Source organism: Corapipo altera, unplaced genomic scaffold, assembly GCF_003945725.1.
Source record: "Corapipo altera isolate COAL_440 unplaced genomic scaffold, ASM394572v1 55, whole genome shotgun sequence".
Classification (NCBI taxonomy): Eukaryota; Metazoa; Chordata; class Aves; order Passeriformes; family Pipridae; genus Corapipo; species Corapipo altera.
In genome coordinates, this window is record NW_020884882.1 from 9,858,544 (window position 1) to 9,873,418 (window position 14,875).

The 14,875-nt window shown below is 41.8% G+C and overlaps 1 long non-coding RNA gene across 2 annotated transcripts in view; it reads left to right on the plus strand.

Moving 5' to 3' along the window:
* Positions 1 to 14,514, plus strand: part of LOC113945927 — a 56,081-nt gene extending 41,567 nt beyond the window's left edge. For both annotated transcript variants that reach the window (XR_003527218.1, XR_003527219.1), the window contains exons 3-6: positions 4,756 to 4,857; positions 10,557 to 10,770; positions 11,868 to 12,028; positions 13,594 to 14,514. This is a non-coding gene — a long non-coding RNA (uncharacterized LOC113945927). The remainder of the gene's footprint in view (positions 1 to 4,755; positions 4,858 to 10,556; positions 10,771 to 11,867; positions 12,029 to 13,593) is intronic.
* Positions 14,515 to 14,875: the final 361 nt, after the last annotated feature.

Consider the following 14,875-nt stretch of genomic DNA (forward strand, 5'->3'; position numbering starts at 1 on the left):
AAACGGTAAGTTTTCAAAATTAGAAAGCATTATTCAGAAAAGCAGAGATCAAACCCCAAACATCACCAGGTACCTCTGATAACTCACTTCTGAAGTGGACATCTGCTGCTACTGAGACTCTGCTGGAGGCCCAACAATTCAGAACTCTGCTGAAAGCTTGTGCTTTCAGGTGGGAGCATGGACAAACTCTCATCAACAACAAGTACCTGTCCAAATATTGCATGATAGGCACCATTATAAGAACATGGAAAAGAGGAATGGCTTTAGTAGAGATATAAATAATGCAGACAGACACAAACAGGTAGGCTGGGTGAGCTGAAAGAGACTGCCTTTCAGGACAGAACTGAAGTTATTTGCAAAAGGGTAGAAGAATATGGATCATAAAATAAGTGTTGAAATGCTGGTATTCCATAAATATGGTAAGAGTAGTTTATCTGCAAGAGGATTCAAAGACCAAAGAGAATTTCACATGCAGAAATTCTGGAACTCAACTGTGGCTTCCCCCAGTGCAAAAATTGAAAGCAGAGACTTGATTTATTTATCAATAAATCCACAGCATAATTGAACATACAGGAGAAAATAGCATCTGAGGATAGTTGAAGAAATATTAAACTACTCCCCAATGTTTGCTGAATCTCCAGTTTTGTACCAGCAAATTTCACTGTGTTGGGACACCAGTGTGTAGGGAATGTGCTCTCAGTGCAGGGGAGGAATCTGCCTAAAACACTCTCTTCCTTTCCTCTGTTGCTGCCTTTACACACCCTCTGAGCTCCATTCTAGGGATTCTCTGTCTCAAACCACAGACTCTGTGATGCTGGAGAAGAACATGGAAATTATGTTCAGAGAGACCCCTTTGTGTGCTCCTTTCAGCTCCAAACAAGTTCTTGCTCGTCCATCTCAAAGGGTCCCTTCCTTGACTCTCCCTGGACCCGGTAAAAGCAGAGACAAGAACAGACAGAACCAGAGCTTCCCATCATTTCCAGGAGATACAATACAGGAAAGGCTCTTATGGGATGGGTAGCAGAGTATTCCCCAATTCTGCCTTCCCCACCTTCAGCATCCCTACTCCTTCCTTGCCTAAGTTCTGTACCTCTGTTAAAACACAGCTGGATCTGGAATCATCAGAGTCAGCAAAAAGACACTGACTTGTTTTGCTCATCTCTGATCTTTGCAATGCCAGGATCCACATTTTTTAGTTTCTTTTTTGCATTTTTTGTTGCTTGTTTGCATGCTTGTTTTTCATTAAAATCAGGGTGTGTATGCAACTACAAAACTATGCAACTACAGCACTCCAGGAGCTGAGGAAGGTAGGGCTGGCAAGGAGCTTAAAGGGCATTTGGTGTATGTCCACCTCTGCTGAGGAATGCAGATCACGTATCCCCAACAAGGTTGACAGCTCTTTTATCTAATCTGTTCTTTAAAACCCCAAGTAATGGAGATTCTACAGACACCTTAGCAGCCTGTTCCAGTGTTTACCTAGGTTTATAGTTAGAAAGATAACCTAAATCTCCTTTCTGGGAAATTAAAGCAATATTTCCTGCCCTAACCTCAGTGGATAATGGATTACTATCTTCTTTCAGTAGCTTCTTACTCACTGGAAGTCTGTTATCATACTCCCCTCAATTGTGTACAGGAAACAAACTCAGTTTCTCCAAACTTTTCTCATAGTTTACAGGTTTCTATTTATTCCTGTTCCTGTCCAGTGGGACTGAACCTTTTATTTAAAAATATGGTATTAAGCCAGATTCTGGGTAAACCTCCAGTAGTTCTGAGCACAGCAGAGTAATGATGTTTGACATGCTACAAGCAGTGCTACTGTTAGTACATTTTACAAGATTTTCTTTCTTTCAAGTACATCTCACTTCTCATTTACTGTGGATGTTATCACCTTCAGATCTTCCAGGTTTCTCCTGCCTTTTTGGTATGTGGAGATCTGGCTTCTCCAGCCTATATATAGTTCTTTTGATTTCACTTGGGTGAATGTGACCTTGTTAAATTGAAATAATTTCCCTGGTTTACCAAGAGCACTAGTTCTAGTTGTGTTGCTATAGTATTTCCAGTCCCTTCCAAAATGGTGTAATTTGCAAATGTTATAATACCTAATTTATTCTTTCCAGTTATAACTTGTTTAAAGTTAGGATGAGAAATATGTGGTTTCTTTTCCATTTTCTTGAAAGCAGGTACTATATTCGCCCTCCTCTAGTTTTCTGAGACTTGACCTATCCTCCACAGGTTCTGAGAGACGATAACTAATAATTACGAAATTGCACTGGTTAATTCCTTAACTGCTTTAGGGGAACAGGTCTTGCTATCTCGAATACATGCAACTTAACTAAATCTTCTCTAATTCTTTCTCCATTCTAGTTCACACTTCATTGCCTTGTTAGAACAAAAGGATCAAGTTACAATTAACCTTTTTTGAGGAAAGACCCTGAGATAGCATTTCAGGAGTGAGCAGAATTGCTACTGCATCATTTTGGCTCCCTTCCCCCTTCAAAGAAAATCCCACAAAGCTTGTGAGAAGGAAGAATTAGCAAAAAGTGAAGTGAGAGATACCAAAAGCTTTATGGCAACTTGAACTCTTCCTTATTTATCTCTGTGTTGTCTGCTAGACTTCCCTTTTTGTTCTAATTAATTGGCAAACTACTGCCAAAGTCATTCGTTTCTCAAAACTTATTTATTTTGCCTCACAACATTTATTTGCACAGCACTACAGGTTGTGTAAAAGATTACTCTTTCATGGAGTTCAGAACACCCTTGCACAGCATGCATTCCTGTTCAGTCCAAAGAATACAATACACCATATACTGAGTCTGTAACTCAAATTAATCTTATTTGGTTTTACCCTGCTTGATTACTCTTTATGTGCTTTCTTAAAGTCATATGATTTTTTCTTATTATTTTGACTATTTTAATTACTTGCTTTCTCAGTATATTTACAAGGATATTCCACAGCTCTTTTCAAAAGAGGTTGTATTAACTAACTGGAATAGATTTGTTTTTACAAGAACAAATTTAAAAGAACAGAGTCTTTTTAGATCTCAAGTATGTATTTAAGTAAAAGTGAGCCAAAACCAGTAACTGCATACTCCGAAATTTGGGACATTGGAGGAAGTTTTGGCATCATTTCAGCATGTCTGGATGTGAACATACTCCATGTGAAGGTCTGGTTTACAGGTTATCTGGGCTGCAGCCATGCAAAGCACAGCAGGACAATACATCTGTATATTTTTGGAGAACGAGTATAGACATCTATTGGCAGTGTTGATCTGAGCCTCCACTCAGGTTTGATCTTCAGAGCTGGCTTACAGGCATAACAGGAAAAAACCTGCAGGACTTGAAGAGGAGTGAGCATCACCTGCAGTAAGACTGGAATCTGTAACCTTGGCAGAGGTAAAGGACACCACTACTGAGCCACTCAGGCCTGGTGCAGTCAGTCTTGGGCACTCAGGGAGAACCAAAAGCTTGATCTGTTTTGGCCAGGGCAAATTAGCAATGAAGGTGGTCCTGTGCTGCCTTAAGCAGATCCTGGCAGTCATTCAAGCACTCAAGTCAGCTGCTGTGCTATCCATACCCAAACCAGCCAGGATAAGCTGTGGGAATGTTCCTGCTCACAGGCCAGGCCCATTGCAAGGGAGGAGTGAGTCTCAGGAGAGGTGTGTGGTGGTGCCCCCAGAGCCAGGCAGGGCAGCACCCCCAGAGCACAGCCTGGCACAGGATGCGCTCCGGGAGCTGCCCCAGCCCTGCAGCAGCAGCTTTGACCTCCAGCTGTGCTGGTAACAGCACCAGCACCAAGGAGTCTGAAGGGACTGTGGGTGCTGGGAATGCCATTTGGACTCTTGCTAGCCAGAGGAATGCACCTTCTCTACTCTGACTGTGCAGGTTGTTTCCCTGAGGACAGTGGAACAGGCCAGGGCAGAGGAGTCACAAGGGGGAAAACAGATGAAGCTGTATTTTGGATTTTATCGTTGTTATTTAAGTGACCAGTTAAGCCAAAACCTGTCAGTGATAGATAGGAATAACACCTGCCTGAGCTGAAAACTGGAGCCCCAGTGACTTTCCCATACACTGCAGATAAGCAGTATCTTGCTTGGTCATAGATGCACGTGTTAACACTGCTATTGCTGCTGGTGTCTAAGAGGGCAGCAGCCTCCATCTGCACATCCAACAGATGCACAGATGCTACTGGTACCTCTGCTTGCTAGATAAAGCCAGCCAGTAATATCAGCAAACTCCAAGCTAGCTTTATCTAACCAGCATGGATACCAGTGACATGAGAGGGCACGCAGAGCTGCCCTCACAGATACTGGCAGTAACACTGTCAAATGCTCAGTTAAGGGTGGAGATGGCTGCTGCCAAACATTTTAAATGCAGAAAGAAAGCCAAGTTATTTATCTTATTTTATTTACAGTAATAGGGGACTGTTGAACAGCATGTAAGTGCACTACAATAAAATCGATAGGGAATATTAAAAGCAGAAATAAAGCTCAGCCAACCCAAGGAAACTACTAACTTGAATGAAAGGATGTAACAGGAGGGCAAACTGAACAGCTCAGGAAAACCAACCCACCAAAACAAAAGAGAACCGTTCCCAGGTTTGATTAGATAAATCCTCAGCCTCTCACTGAAACAAATTGCCCTTGACATGATGGTTTCTCTGAAGCCTTTAAAGGGATTTTTTTCTCAGAAAATACTTGAAAAATTTTCATAATCAAGGACCTGAAAATTCATAATCTCCACTTGATCTGTTCTCAGGTGACTATAATTCTAGAAGCTGATTCATCTGCACTGATGCTGCAGAACTGGAAGAAAAAGAGAGCATCTAACAATTCAGCAAGCTACTCTGTCCCTTCTGAGGTAACATGAGTTTTGCTATTGGTCTTAAAATAGTGGCAGAAATTCTTGTCCCATGTAGAGAGATGTTCAATTTCTGAGTGTAGAATAATGTTTTCCTTTCAGACACGGCTGGTGGCTGGTACTCTAAGTCAGTGTGACTGAAAGATTCCTCTTTGCTAAAGATACTCAGATTTTGAGACAAAGTTTAATGGGCAAAGCTCAAGCCTGAGTAGAAAAGCTGTTATCCAGATCACTAACCCAGGCTAGATCAGTTTTTGAACGATCTATGTGATAATATACCAAGAAATAATTTTTAAAAAAACAAATTTGTGTTTGCTGTCAGGCTGATTTCTGCTGGTTTGCAAATGAGTTATCAAAGAGAACCACCCATTAGTGCAGGTTACAACAAAAGCCATGACTATCCTTTGCCGAAAGCCCTCTCAGCAATTGCCTGATCCTCTCAGGTTGTTTTTAAGGGCTGTGTTAAACCAGCTACCTCAGCACTTACTGCTGTCATTGCAGCAACGGGTTAGAGACAGCACCTGGCTTGTTTCTAACCAAAGATTGGGAGGACAACAAAAAGAAGAAAACTTGCAAGCAGGTTGAAATCTTTAACCTGAAACTTTCACAAACTGTATTTGATCCAAAACAATCCTTTTGTGTGAAAATCTGACTCCTTAAAAGTTTCAGAGCTTTCCTCAAAGGTAGAAATTTTGAATTATCATTGTTCAGTAGTGGCTGTTTTTTAACTGTCATTTCCTTCATTCTTTTCTGCCACTGAATGTCTTAAAATGAATGATCTGATGGTTCAATTCTTTACTTTTCAATTTTTCTGTTTCACTATTAGTAATTTTTCTTGTTCTGATGCTTTTCAAAAATTTTATTCCCCTCTGGTTAAGTTAAAGGACAGAAAGAAATTTTAAAAATTACTCTGTCAGTCTCTGACTGGCAACCAAAGGGTTCCACATATTTTCAGCTCCATGTTCCAATTCCATAGATCCCAAATAATTGTCCAGGTAATTGTATTGGAAGTGATTCACATTCCTATTCATAACTGCAAGGCCCAAAAAAACCCAGTGAATAATGAAAAAGATTGTAGTCATAGCTCATACTGAGAATGGCCTGTGCAGCAGAGAAAGAGGGGTAGGAAGGGGAAAGGTCCAACGAGGAAATATTAAAAGTCAACTTCAGAAAATTTTTATTAAGACGATAAATTAATATTTGCATAAAAGAGAGAAAGTTTTAAAATATGAATACACAAACACGTTTATGCATTTAAAGGAGATGCTTCATTTCCATATCATAGTTCACCTAAAAATTCTATATCACAGTAAGCAGTAATTATTCTGGCTTTGCATATTGTAAACCTGGTCACTGTCATTCTTTCTTTGCCTCCACATGCCTCAATGCCACATTTTCTACAATCGTGGGGAGATTGCCTTGGCTCTCACTCAGCTGGCTCAGCTAATGCAATTCACAGGCCTTCAAATGTAAGCTTGTAAACTATTTAGTTCTTTTTCTCTCTAACAGCTTGTCTATTAACAGCTCATTGAATGGAGGAGGAAGAAGAAACTAGTGAGACCTCTCTTGGTATTGTTCAGCAGTGACCCCGGCTTTCTCAGATTGGTGGCCAATGCTCACTAAACAGCCTTTGTCAGTACATGTTGTTTTGCTGGATAATAGTATATTGTGCTCGCAGCCGTCTCTATCAGCAGCAGGTAACAATAAGCTGGGAAATAAGTCTTCTGTGTGGCATGGTAAGGTCATATGAATGATGTATAAAAATCCAAGAGAAAGCTCGTTAGGACGGTCTGTGCAGTGCAAGAAAACCTGTGCCATCTTGAGAGACCTTTGTCCACGCTTCCGTTGTGCATTGTTCAGGATCCTCATCACTGCTGTGTCCTCCAGCTTGAAACGGACATAGAGAATGAGGAAGTTTTACCCCTCAATATATGCTGTTTGATTTTCAGGCAGTATGTCCACTGCTCATAGCCTGTATTTAATGAAAGGTGAGTTTCGTCGAGGTAACCAGGTTTGTTAAATCCCAGGACAGATGCACCCAGAGACTGCCCACACCATGGGCCATGCCCATTATTCCTGTAGCTGTAGAAGGCTATGAGAATATGTTGCAATGAGAAATGTGATGTTGAGAGGCCCGGATCCTGCTCCAGCATTGCTGTTCCCCTGTCCCTGTGCTGAGATTCCGTGTTGCTGTGCCATGCAATGAGCCTGCTCACCCTCTGCTTTCAGATGGATTACATAAAATCTATAGTATTTTATTGTTGATGGCTGAGATTTCTTTAACTTTTCTTAGTGTTTTATATGGCAACACCAGCACAGAGTTGGTGGCCCAAACAGTGTTTAATAAAGGGAATCATGCTTGGCACAGATTTCCCCACCACCAAAACCCGACGCGCTGCACTCACAGCCCGTTCTGTTACAGAAACATCGTGGCTTCAGCTTGTCTTTTTGCTGCGCTAAGTGTTGCAGATCTTGTGTTATCTCTCAGACAGACTGACAAAGCGGCAGAACGGAGAAATCAGGTTTCAGAGCGAGTGATTTATGGAACACGAACTTCTCGGAGCGCGCATTGAGACTCCCCCGTGTGGCACGATGCCGATGCCGCTGCCGGCTCAGCCCGCCGGGCTGGGGCTGCCCGCACTGCCAGCGACTAAACGCGGCCCAGAGAACACTCCCGTGCTCAGAAGTGGCCATCAGTTCGCAATTACTGTTGACCGCTAGAGCATAATGTTGTTCCGTTGTCTTTCTGCTGCACGAAAAAAAAAAAAAAAGAGTGTAATATTTCACTAACTGTGATGCTTTGGGAAGAATTATGAGGTCTCATATTTCTTTACTATGAATTAGTCTTAACAACTTCATTCTCAGTTTCATTTTCCCCCAACAATGTATTTTAGGATGGCACCTTTATAGATGTTAAAATCTATTTGGACATCATTAGTTATTTTAAAACTTGAAATTATAAATGCATGTGGATTAACAGAACAATTCAAGGTTCTAAACACATGTTAATTGTACTTCCCTTTAGGTTGCTTATGGTAAACATTCTCACTTTTTGTCTTAGGTGTTTTCTGTTCAGAATGGAAAATTTTTACCCAAAATGTTAATTAAAATTTCTTCTGCTATCCATTGTATATGTTAAATATATTTTCTTTGACATGGACCAGAGGAAGCAATTGTGTTCTTCCAAATTAAAGGACTTGACTCTGCCCTATATTACACTATCTCAAATCTACCTGTCAGCTGGATGAAGAGATGTTAGATTTACACCAGCATAGACAAAGGGAGAGTTTGGCCCAAAGTGTTCATTGTTCCCTGGAACTTGGCATCCTTTCTCCCATTCTCCTGAAATCAACATAAAACAGATGCTGAAATTCTAAAATGTTTTAAACCCTCCAGTACTGTAGCTGTGAGCACAGTGCACTGTAACCACCAGACCTTGATGGCACAGAGATATGCATCACGAACATGAAATCTGGGTAGGGAAGATAAGGGCACAGCCTTGCCACACTCCCAAAGTAGCAAAACACTGTAGAAAGTAACAACTGCATTTTTGTGGTGTTTGCTTACATCCCTCTTTGCACTGGCAAAACTTTGAGCTGGACCCCAGTGGGTGCAGTTCCAGGAAAGTGAATGTGTAGTGGAGTTGTGCCCAGTCACCGTGGATCCGTATTTGATGACAATTGAGAAGATGAATGAAAATCATTTCGGTTGCATTAGGGATGTAAGCTGTCAGGGATTTGGATTACTGCTTATTCAACTTTTTGGATGGCATCTTTACGCTTCCAAGAAATCCTTTTTAGACCAGGCATCAAGGGGAGACAGGATGAACTCTGGCAAGAAACTGGAGTTTGCAGACAAGTAGCTCATGCTCCTGACACTGCTGTTTGGATGGAGAGTAAGGGACTGTAAAGTAAAACTCGAGAAAACAAAGGATACTTTGTGGTTGTGCAGTACTGCCAAATCCCATGGCCTGGATACATTGTTGTTGTTTATCTATTTCCCTCGGTGCTCAGGGGTATGTATTGATCTGACTCGCATTCATGTCTGAGGGGTCACTGTGGGTATCTGATTTTATCCCTTTCTTTGGAAGGTTTATTAATATTGACACTTCTTCGTTTAATTGGGGCACTGACTATGGAATCCCTTTTTAATGGAATCATATTAGCTAATGTACTGCCTGTCCACACTCAAATCCAGAGTGCTTTACACAAGTCCATATTTGAATGAATGCTAAAAAAAAAATCCCAAAACTAAAAACACAGATCTGTGGAACCAGAGAGGAATAGCAAAGACAGAACTATGCTGTAATCTGCAACCTGCGTTTCTCTGTTGCAACACAGGGACTCATAATAAAATAAGAGTTACTTGTCCCTGTAACTCACAAAAGTTATTTCTTTCCTTGTTCTGTCAAGGCCATTCTTCCCCTTCTCCTCCACCCCCACCAGGGGCTGCATTAGTTTCTGGAATGTAATTAGTTACATCTGTACAAGCTATTGTAAGACATTTCCAGCTAAAAAAGGCAGCCAGAACATAGAAGTTTGCACATCATCTTGCACTCAAAGAGTGTATCTCCAAATGAATATGGGTATGGCAAATGTTCCTCTTTAACTTTCTCTTCTTTCCTTAAACAGATTTGGAGTCTGGTTCTTCCATTTATAGAACAGATTTTTTTTCCCCTTAAAGTGCCCTCCTGGGATTGACTAGAAAGTGTTTTTTGCAGTCTGCTTGATTGGTCTTCATTGTGGAGCAATTTCAGGGGTCTGGCTTTGGACACCATTTGCAATGGGTTTATAGCAGAAGGTCATGTCTTGTTACAGAGCCATTATTGCCTCTCCCCTTGGGACCATTGCACACCTGTGACTTTACCCTTCACCAGTAGCTTCTGACACATCTTTTCAACATCCATGCAGGAGGGCAGGAGCATGTTGCACTAACTCCTTTGGCAAAAAGCACCAGTGCAGTGAAAGAGGGGAAAGGAACAACAGAAATTCCACCTGCAATAAATTTATTCATTCTCACCAATTTATTCAGAGGAGAAAAGATGGGAGTCTCTGATGTTTGTCTTGTAATGCATGAGGGCTTTAAAAGAGTAGGTATTTCATTGTGATACTGGCTTTCCAGAGTCCTCTGGAAGTCAAGGGGTCTGGAAGTTCAGTTTATTAGAGACAACAAGATTGCTCATTTTAACTGTGTCTATAATATGTCTAGATCCAGCACACCACACCCCCTCTACTCCCCACAGCAGCTTATATTCAGGCTGAGTTCATGCTGCCTGCAAACCTTGCCTGTCCTTGAGTCAACTTTACTGTGTAGAAAAAGCCTGACAGTTGCAGTTATCTCCCTGGCAAGCTGCATGATAGTGTAGAAACATCGAGCATGGGTAGAGCCTTCCCACTCAAAAGCATTTCTACATTTCTGCAACTGATGATCCCAAGACTTTCATTGAACTCAAATATTATTTTGAAACATATAAACAATATTTTCACCAACAGTGGAAGTTCAGAAGTCTGTTGTCTCAGTTTCCACCTTAAATTCTGCAAAGACAGTATATTCCTGGTGAGTTACTGAGCTGGTAGCAGACAAGCAGGACGGTAAACTGGGTCTCTCATGCTCATCCCTCAGCTCCAGTCATTAACACCTTTGCTCTACTCACTGTTGCACTGAGAATAGATTCTTTTTTTCTTCTTTTCTTTTAACAGGAGTGGATCTGTGAATTAGACTCACACACAGAGCTCTGGCAAGGTCGTACCACAGGATTCTGAATTACAGTTGCTTTTGAAAGAGAGAAACAGGTTTCTGATCAGTCTGACCCTCCACCAGGCCCAACACACACTTCTACAAACACAACCATTTTGAGGCCATTTTGGGAGACAAAAGAGCTGTTTGACTTCAAGACTAAGATGAAGCTTTCAAGTAGGTATCTCAGCATGTGACCAAGTTTCTGTTCAGAATGATTTAGCCTAAGGCTACCCTAAGGTGGTGATTCCTCTTTTAGACCACAAAGAAATAAATGTATTGGTCTTCCAAAAGAACCCTGTGCAAAACCCTATGGGACACTGCCCAGCCAGGACATCTCAGAGTATCATTCAAGTCACTGCTCATTCCTGTAATGCTGGTAGAGCTGCAGATGTGCAGCTTATAATACTTGCAGTAGTCTCTGACCACAGCATATGACTTCACCCAGAGTTTGCATCACCCATCAACATTTTTCATACCTTTTGCTCTACCTGCACCTCTGAGTTAATCTATTTTTATGTCTTCATAAATCAAACAACACAGCTCTTTGCTGTGATTATATTGAAATAAAGCCCTCTTTTTTTATCACAGTACTTTGCTTGCCTTCCACCTCTGGTTCTCAGCAGGTTCTCAGATGCCTTGTTTAGGCTTTCAAAGCCTCACAGCGTACTCTGAGAAGAAGGCATCTGTCCTGAGGCTACGAGATACTAACTCTGCAATAATACAGTAGATGAAACTACAAGTTCAGCATCCTTTTTTAACTTTCTATGTAGAGCTGAAGAGGAACTAGGGCTGCTGAAATAAGCTGTAAGTTTATACATCACATTACTTGTAATCTGGACTGTAGCTGCCTCTTGGTACTTCATGTTGAATTATCCTTTCAGGGCTAGATCCTCACCTGGTATTTTCCTCACAGTTTAACCATTCCAGTGAGGCTGGCTGGCCATAAATCAGTGAAAACTCATCCCTTTCTTTCTAAACACACACACGAAAAAGTGCAACTTTCTATAGCTAATTTTTTCTTTGATTTTTATTTCTCCAATCCTTTATATAGTCATTATAGATGTTAAGAAGCCTGTTTTGTAAATGATTAATGCTATTAATAATTTTCTAATTCGATAAAACCTCTCATCTTTGAACTCCTTGCAATATTTTTCTGCTTTCTTCAGCTTTTCACTAATTCAAACATATGACAAATGCGAGTCTTCGTTTCAGTTTTCTATTATTTCTCATGTCTGATCAAATAAATTAACAGACTTTCATTTCTTCCCCAGGAGTGATGCCTATATGTTGATGAAAGTAGTATAAAAATATTACCTGTTCAAACAGGAGGGGAAAAAAAAGAGACAGAAGTTACCTTTTATTCACTGTTTCATGCAAAGCAGAGCTGCTGATCCCGTTGCTTTCTCCTGGACAGCGCCCGCTACGTTCAACGGTAAATATTGCAAATTTGCAGAACACCCATCGGTCTGATTTAACTGCACTGTATTATAATGTCCCTTTTCAATCTCTTCATACAGTAGCAGTTATTTTAATCACCCCACAGTACTTCAGTCACCGGGAAAGAATCTGCTGTCCTATCTAATGTGCCCGCTCCCCAGTCACCCGGCACCAGCCCGGCAGAGCAGCATCCTGCTAATGCAGTTTGCTCTGTTTGGATAGTTAAAGATACATCTCCAGGCCAATTTGTACCTGTGTATTGTTGATAGACAGCGTGCCCCAGGCAGAGAGATACTGCGTGCAGGAAATGGATTCTCATTTAACCGTGCTTAATTTTGTTCCCTGGATCTCCATCATACATCTTTCCATTTCTCTGCCCACCCAAATTGCTAATGTGAAACAAAGCTGCTTCCGCCACTACAGCTCCTAAACTGATGTGTGACGATGCAGTGATTGATTTCCCACTCCAGGAAAAGTGGGTCATTGTACATGTTGTACCACAGCAGGCTGAACCAAGCTGGTCGTGCTGACATTGGGGTTTTACAGATTTGTTTTAAGTTCAGACCTGAGGGGACTACTGTGGATATCCAGCCTGAACACTTCTGGGGTTTGATGGGAGCACTGCCATTCTAAAATCTTCCTTAGCAGCTTAGAGAGATCTGAAGTCATCTGTGCTCCTCAGGAGACAGTATTCTGATTATGCATTTTGTATCTTACTTGCATGTTTGCTCTGAGGATGGAAAATGCAAAACTCCAATTCCAAGATACGGGGGAAGTTTCAGTTTTGTCATTTTCCAGGATAGAAAACCCTAAACTAAATATATTTTTAATATAAAATGGTGCAATTAACAGCTTTTGTGAAGGATTTTGAATCACTGAGAAAAATACTGATGCAAACTGCTCTTTGAAAAAAATCCATTGCTTTTATTCTTCTTTTGTGAGATTACTTTTCTCAAGTAATAAGACCTGTTGAAACTCACTTGAAGATTGAAACACTTTAAGATTGCCTCTTATGATACCAGGGAGATATAATTTGAAGAGGCATGTCTCAGTACTGGGGTAGGACCTGCCTACCTATCTGTTGCATTAGATCAGCAAAGCTGGAATTAATTGCTGAAAGGGGAATGTTTTGCAGCTTTTTCTGAGCAGCCCAATAAGTAACTGAGCACAGATGTCACTGCAAAATCCAAAAGGTCAGGGTAGGTGGGGATCTGAGTTTTGATTTGAAAAAATCAGGAAAATTCAGCTCTTAAAATGGTAGCTTTGTTTTTATGGAGGTTGAAACAAACCTCCAAATCCCACCTGTTTTTGGGAAATGATTTAATGAACAGTAAGTCAGATAAGACCCTTTTCCAGGGCCTATAAATTTTTTCTTTGCTTTAGATAAATCCTTATGCAAGTGACTTCTCTACTCTTTGGAGACCCCAATGAGTGTTGTCCTCAAGGGCAGAGAACATCTAATCAGGTCCTTAAATCCTTACACTGGTAAAATCCCTAATGGGGTCACAGTTATGCCCAGTAAGGACTGCACTTTTAACTTCCAGCTGTAACTTTTGGCAGGCATGACCTGGGATGTGGAAAGAAAGTCAAAGGAAAGCCTACACTTGCTCCTTTGGCTGCAGCATAATCCACTGACTTGGTACCCTGTGCTGTGTGGTGTGAACTGGATGGACACAAAGCTACAGTCTCTTCCAAAACAGTCAGGGTGCAGCATGGGAAGTACCCAAGTCCTGAGGGCTCTGCTCTAGTGACCCCTAAGCTGAGGAAGGGAGAGAGAAAATCACCACCATTCCACAAATGACTTCTGAATTTTCCTACTCTGTTCCTTCTCCTGCTGAGCACTTCTTCTCCTCAGGAAACTCAACAAATGTGGAAGGTTTGTAGGTAAGCAAAGAGGAGCTGGTCACAGCAAACGACAGAGCCAGAGCTGAAGACACCACTCACTGATAAACCCGGCCAAACCCTTTCCCTTCTGAAACAGAATCCCTGTAATGGAAATAATTACCAAAGAAACAGACAAAAACTACTCCTGAATGAAATTTAAGCTTCAGCAGAGCACAGCACAGCCAGGAAATACCAAGTACAAGCAACCGTCCCTTCATCCTGAATTCACACCAATTTCTGCTTCTGTTTCCTGTGCAAAATTATCAATCACTCAAAAGCTGCTGACCAGGGGGGCTGTGGATGCAGAGTGGCTTGGGACAGCCTTCACCTGACTTAGCAGAAACACCTGACAACTACCTCATTTTGAGGTGGCTCTCTGGAAATATGTGGCAAAATGCACAGTATTGGGGGCAATTTTGTGGGATGCTTCTGGCAATACCCAGAATGATGTGCATTACTGGAGGAGGAAAAACTATGCGATTCTGGGGTGGTGGGGGTGGACGTGGCTCTTGCAATACCCAAAAAGATAAATATTATTGGAGGAGAAAAAAAAAATCAGTCTGCTTTTGATGAGAATCTCTGGCAATTCCCAGCACAGGATCGAGCTGTGTCGTGTTGAGGGGGGGACCTCAGAGTGCACAGAGTGATATAGGATATGGAAGGGTATGGAAATGATACAAGGTATGGAAGTGATACAGAGAAAGGAAGGGGACAGAGAACTGTGTGATTTCGAGGGGTTGGGGTGGGGGACACCTCTGGCAGTCCCCAGAGTGATGCACACATCTGGAAGTGGTGCGGGGGGGGAGCACGGGGGCACACGGACACCCATCCCCAATCCCAGGGCCCCCTGCAGCACGCGCGCGGCACAATGACACGAGTAACTCCAAACAGGCACCGCTGGAAGTGAGAGCGGAATCCGAAATTCCAAACGGCGGATCGCCGCGGCTCGGTGCTCCCC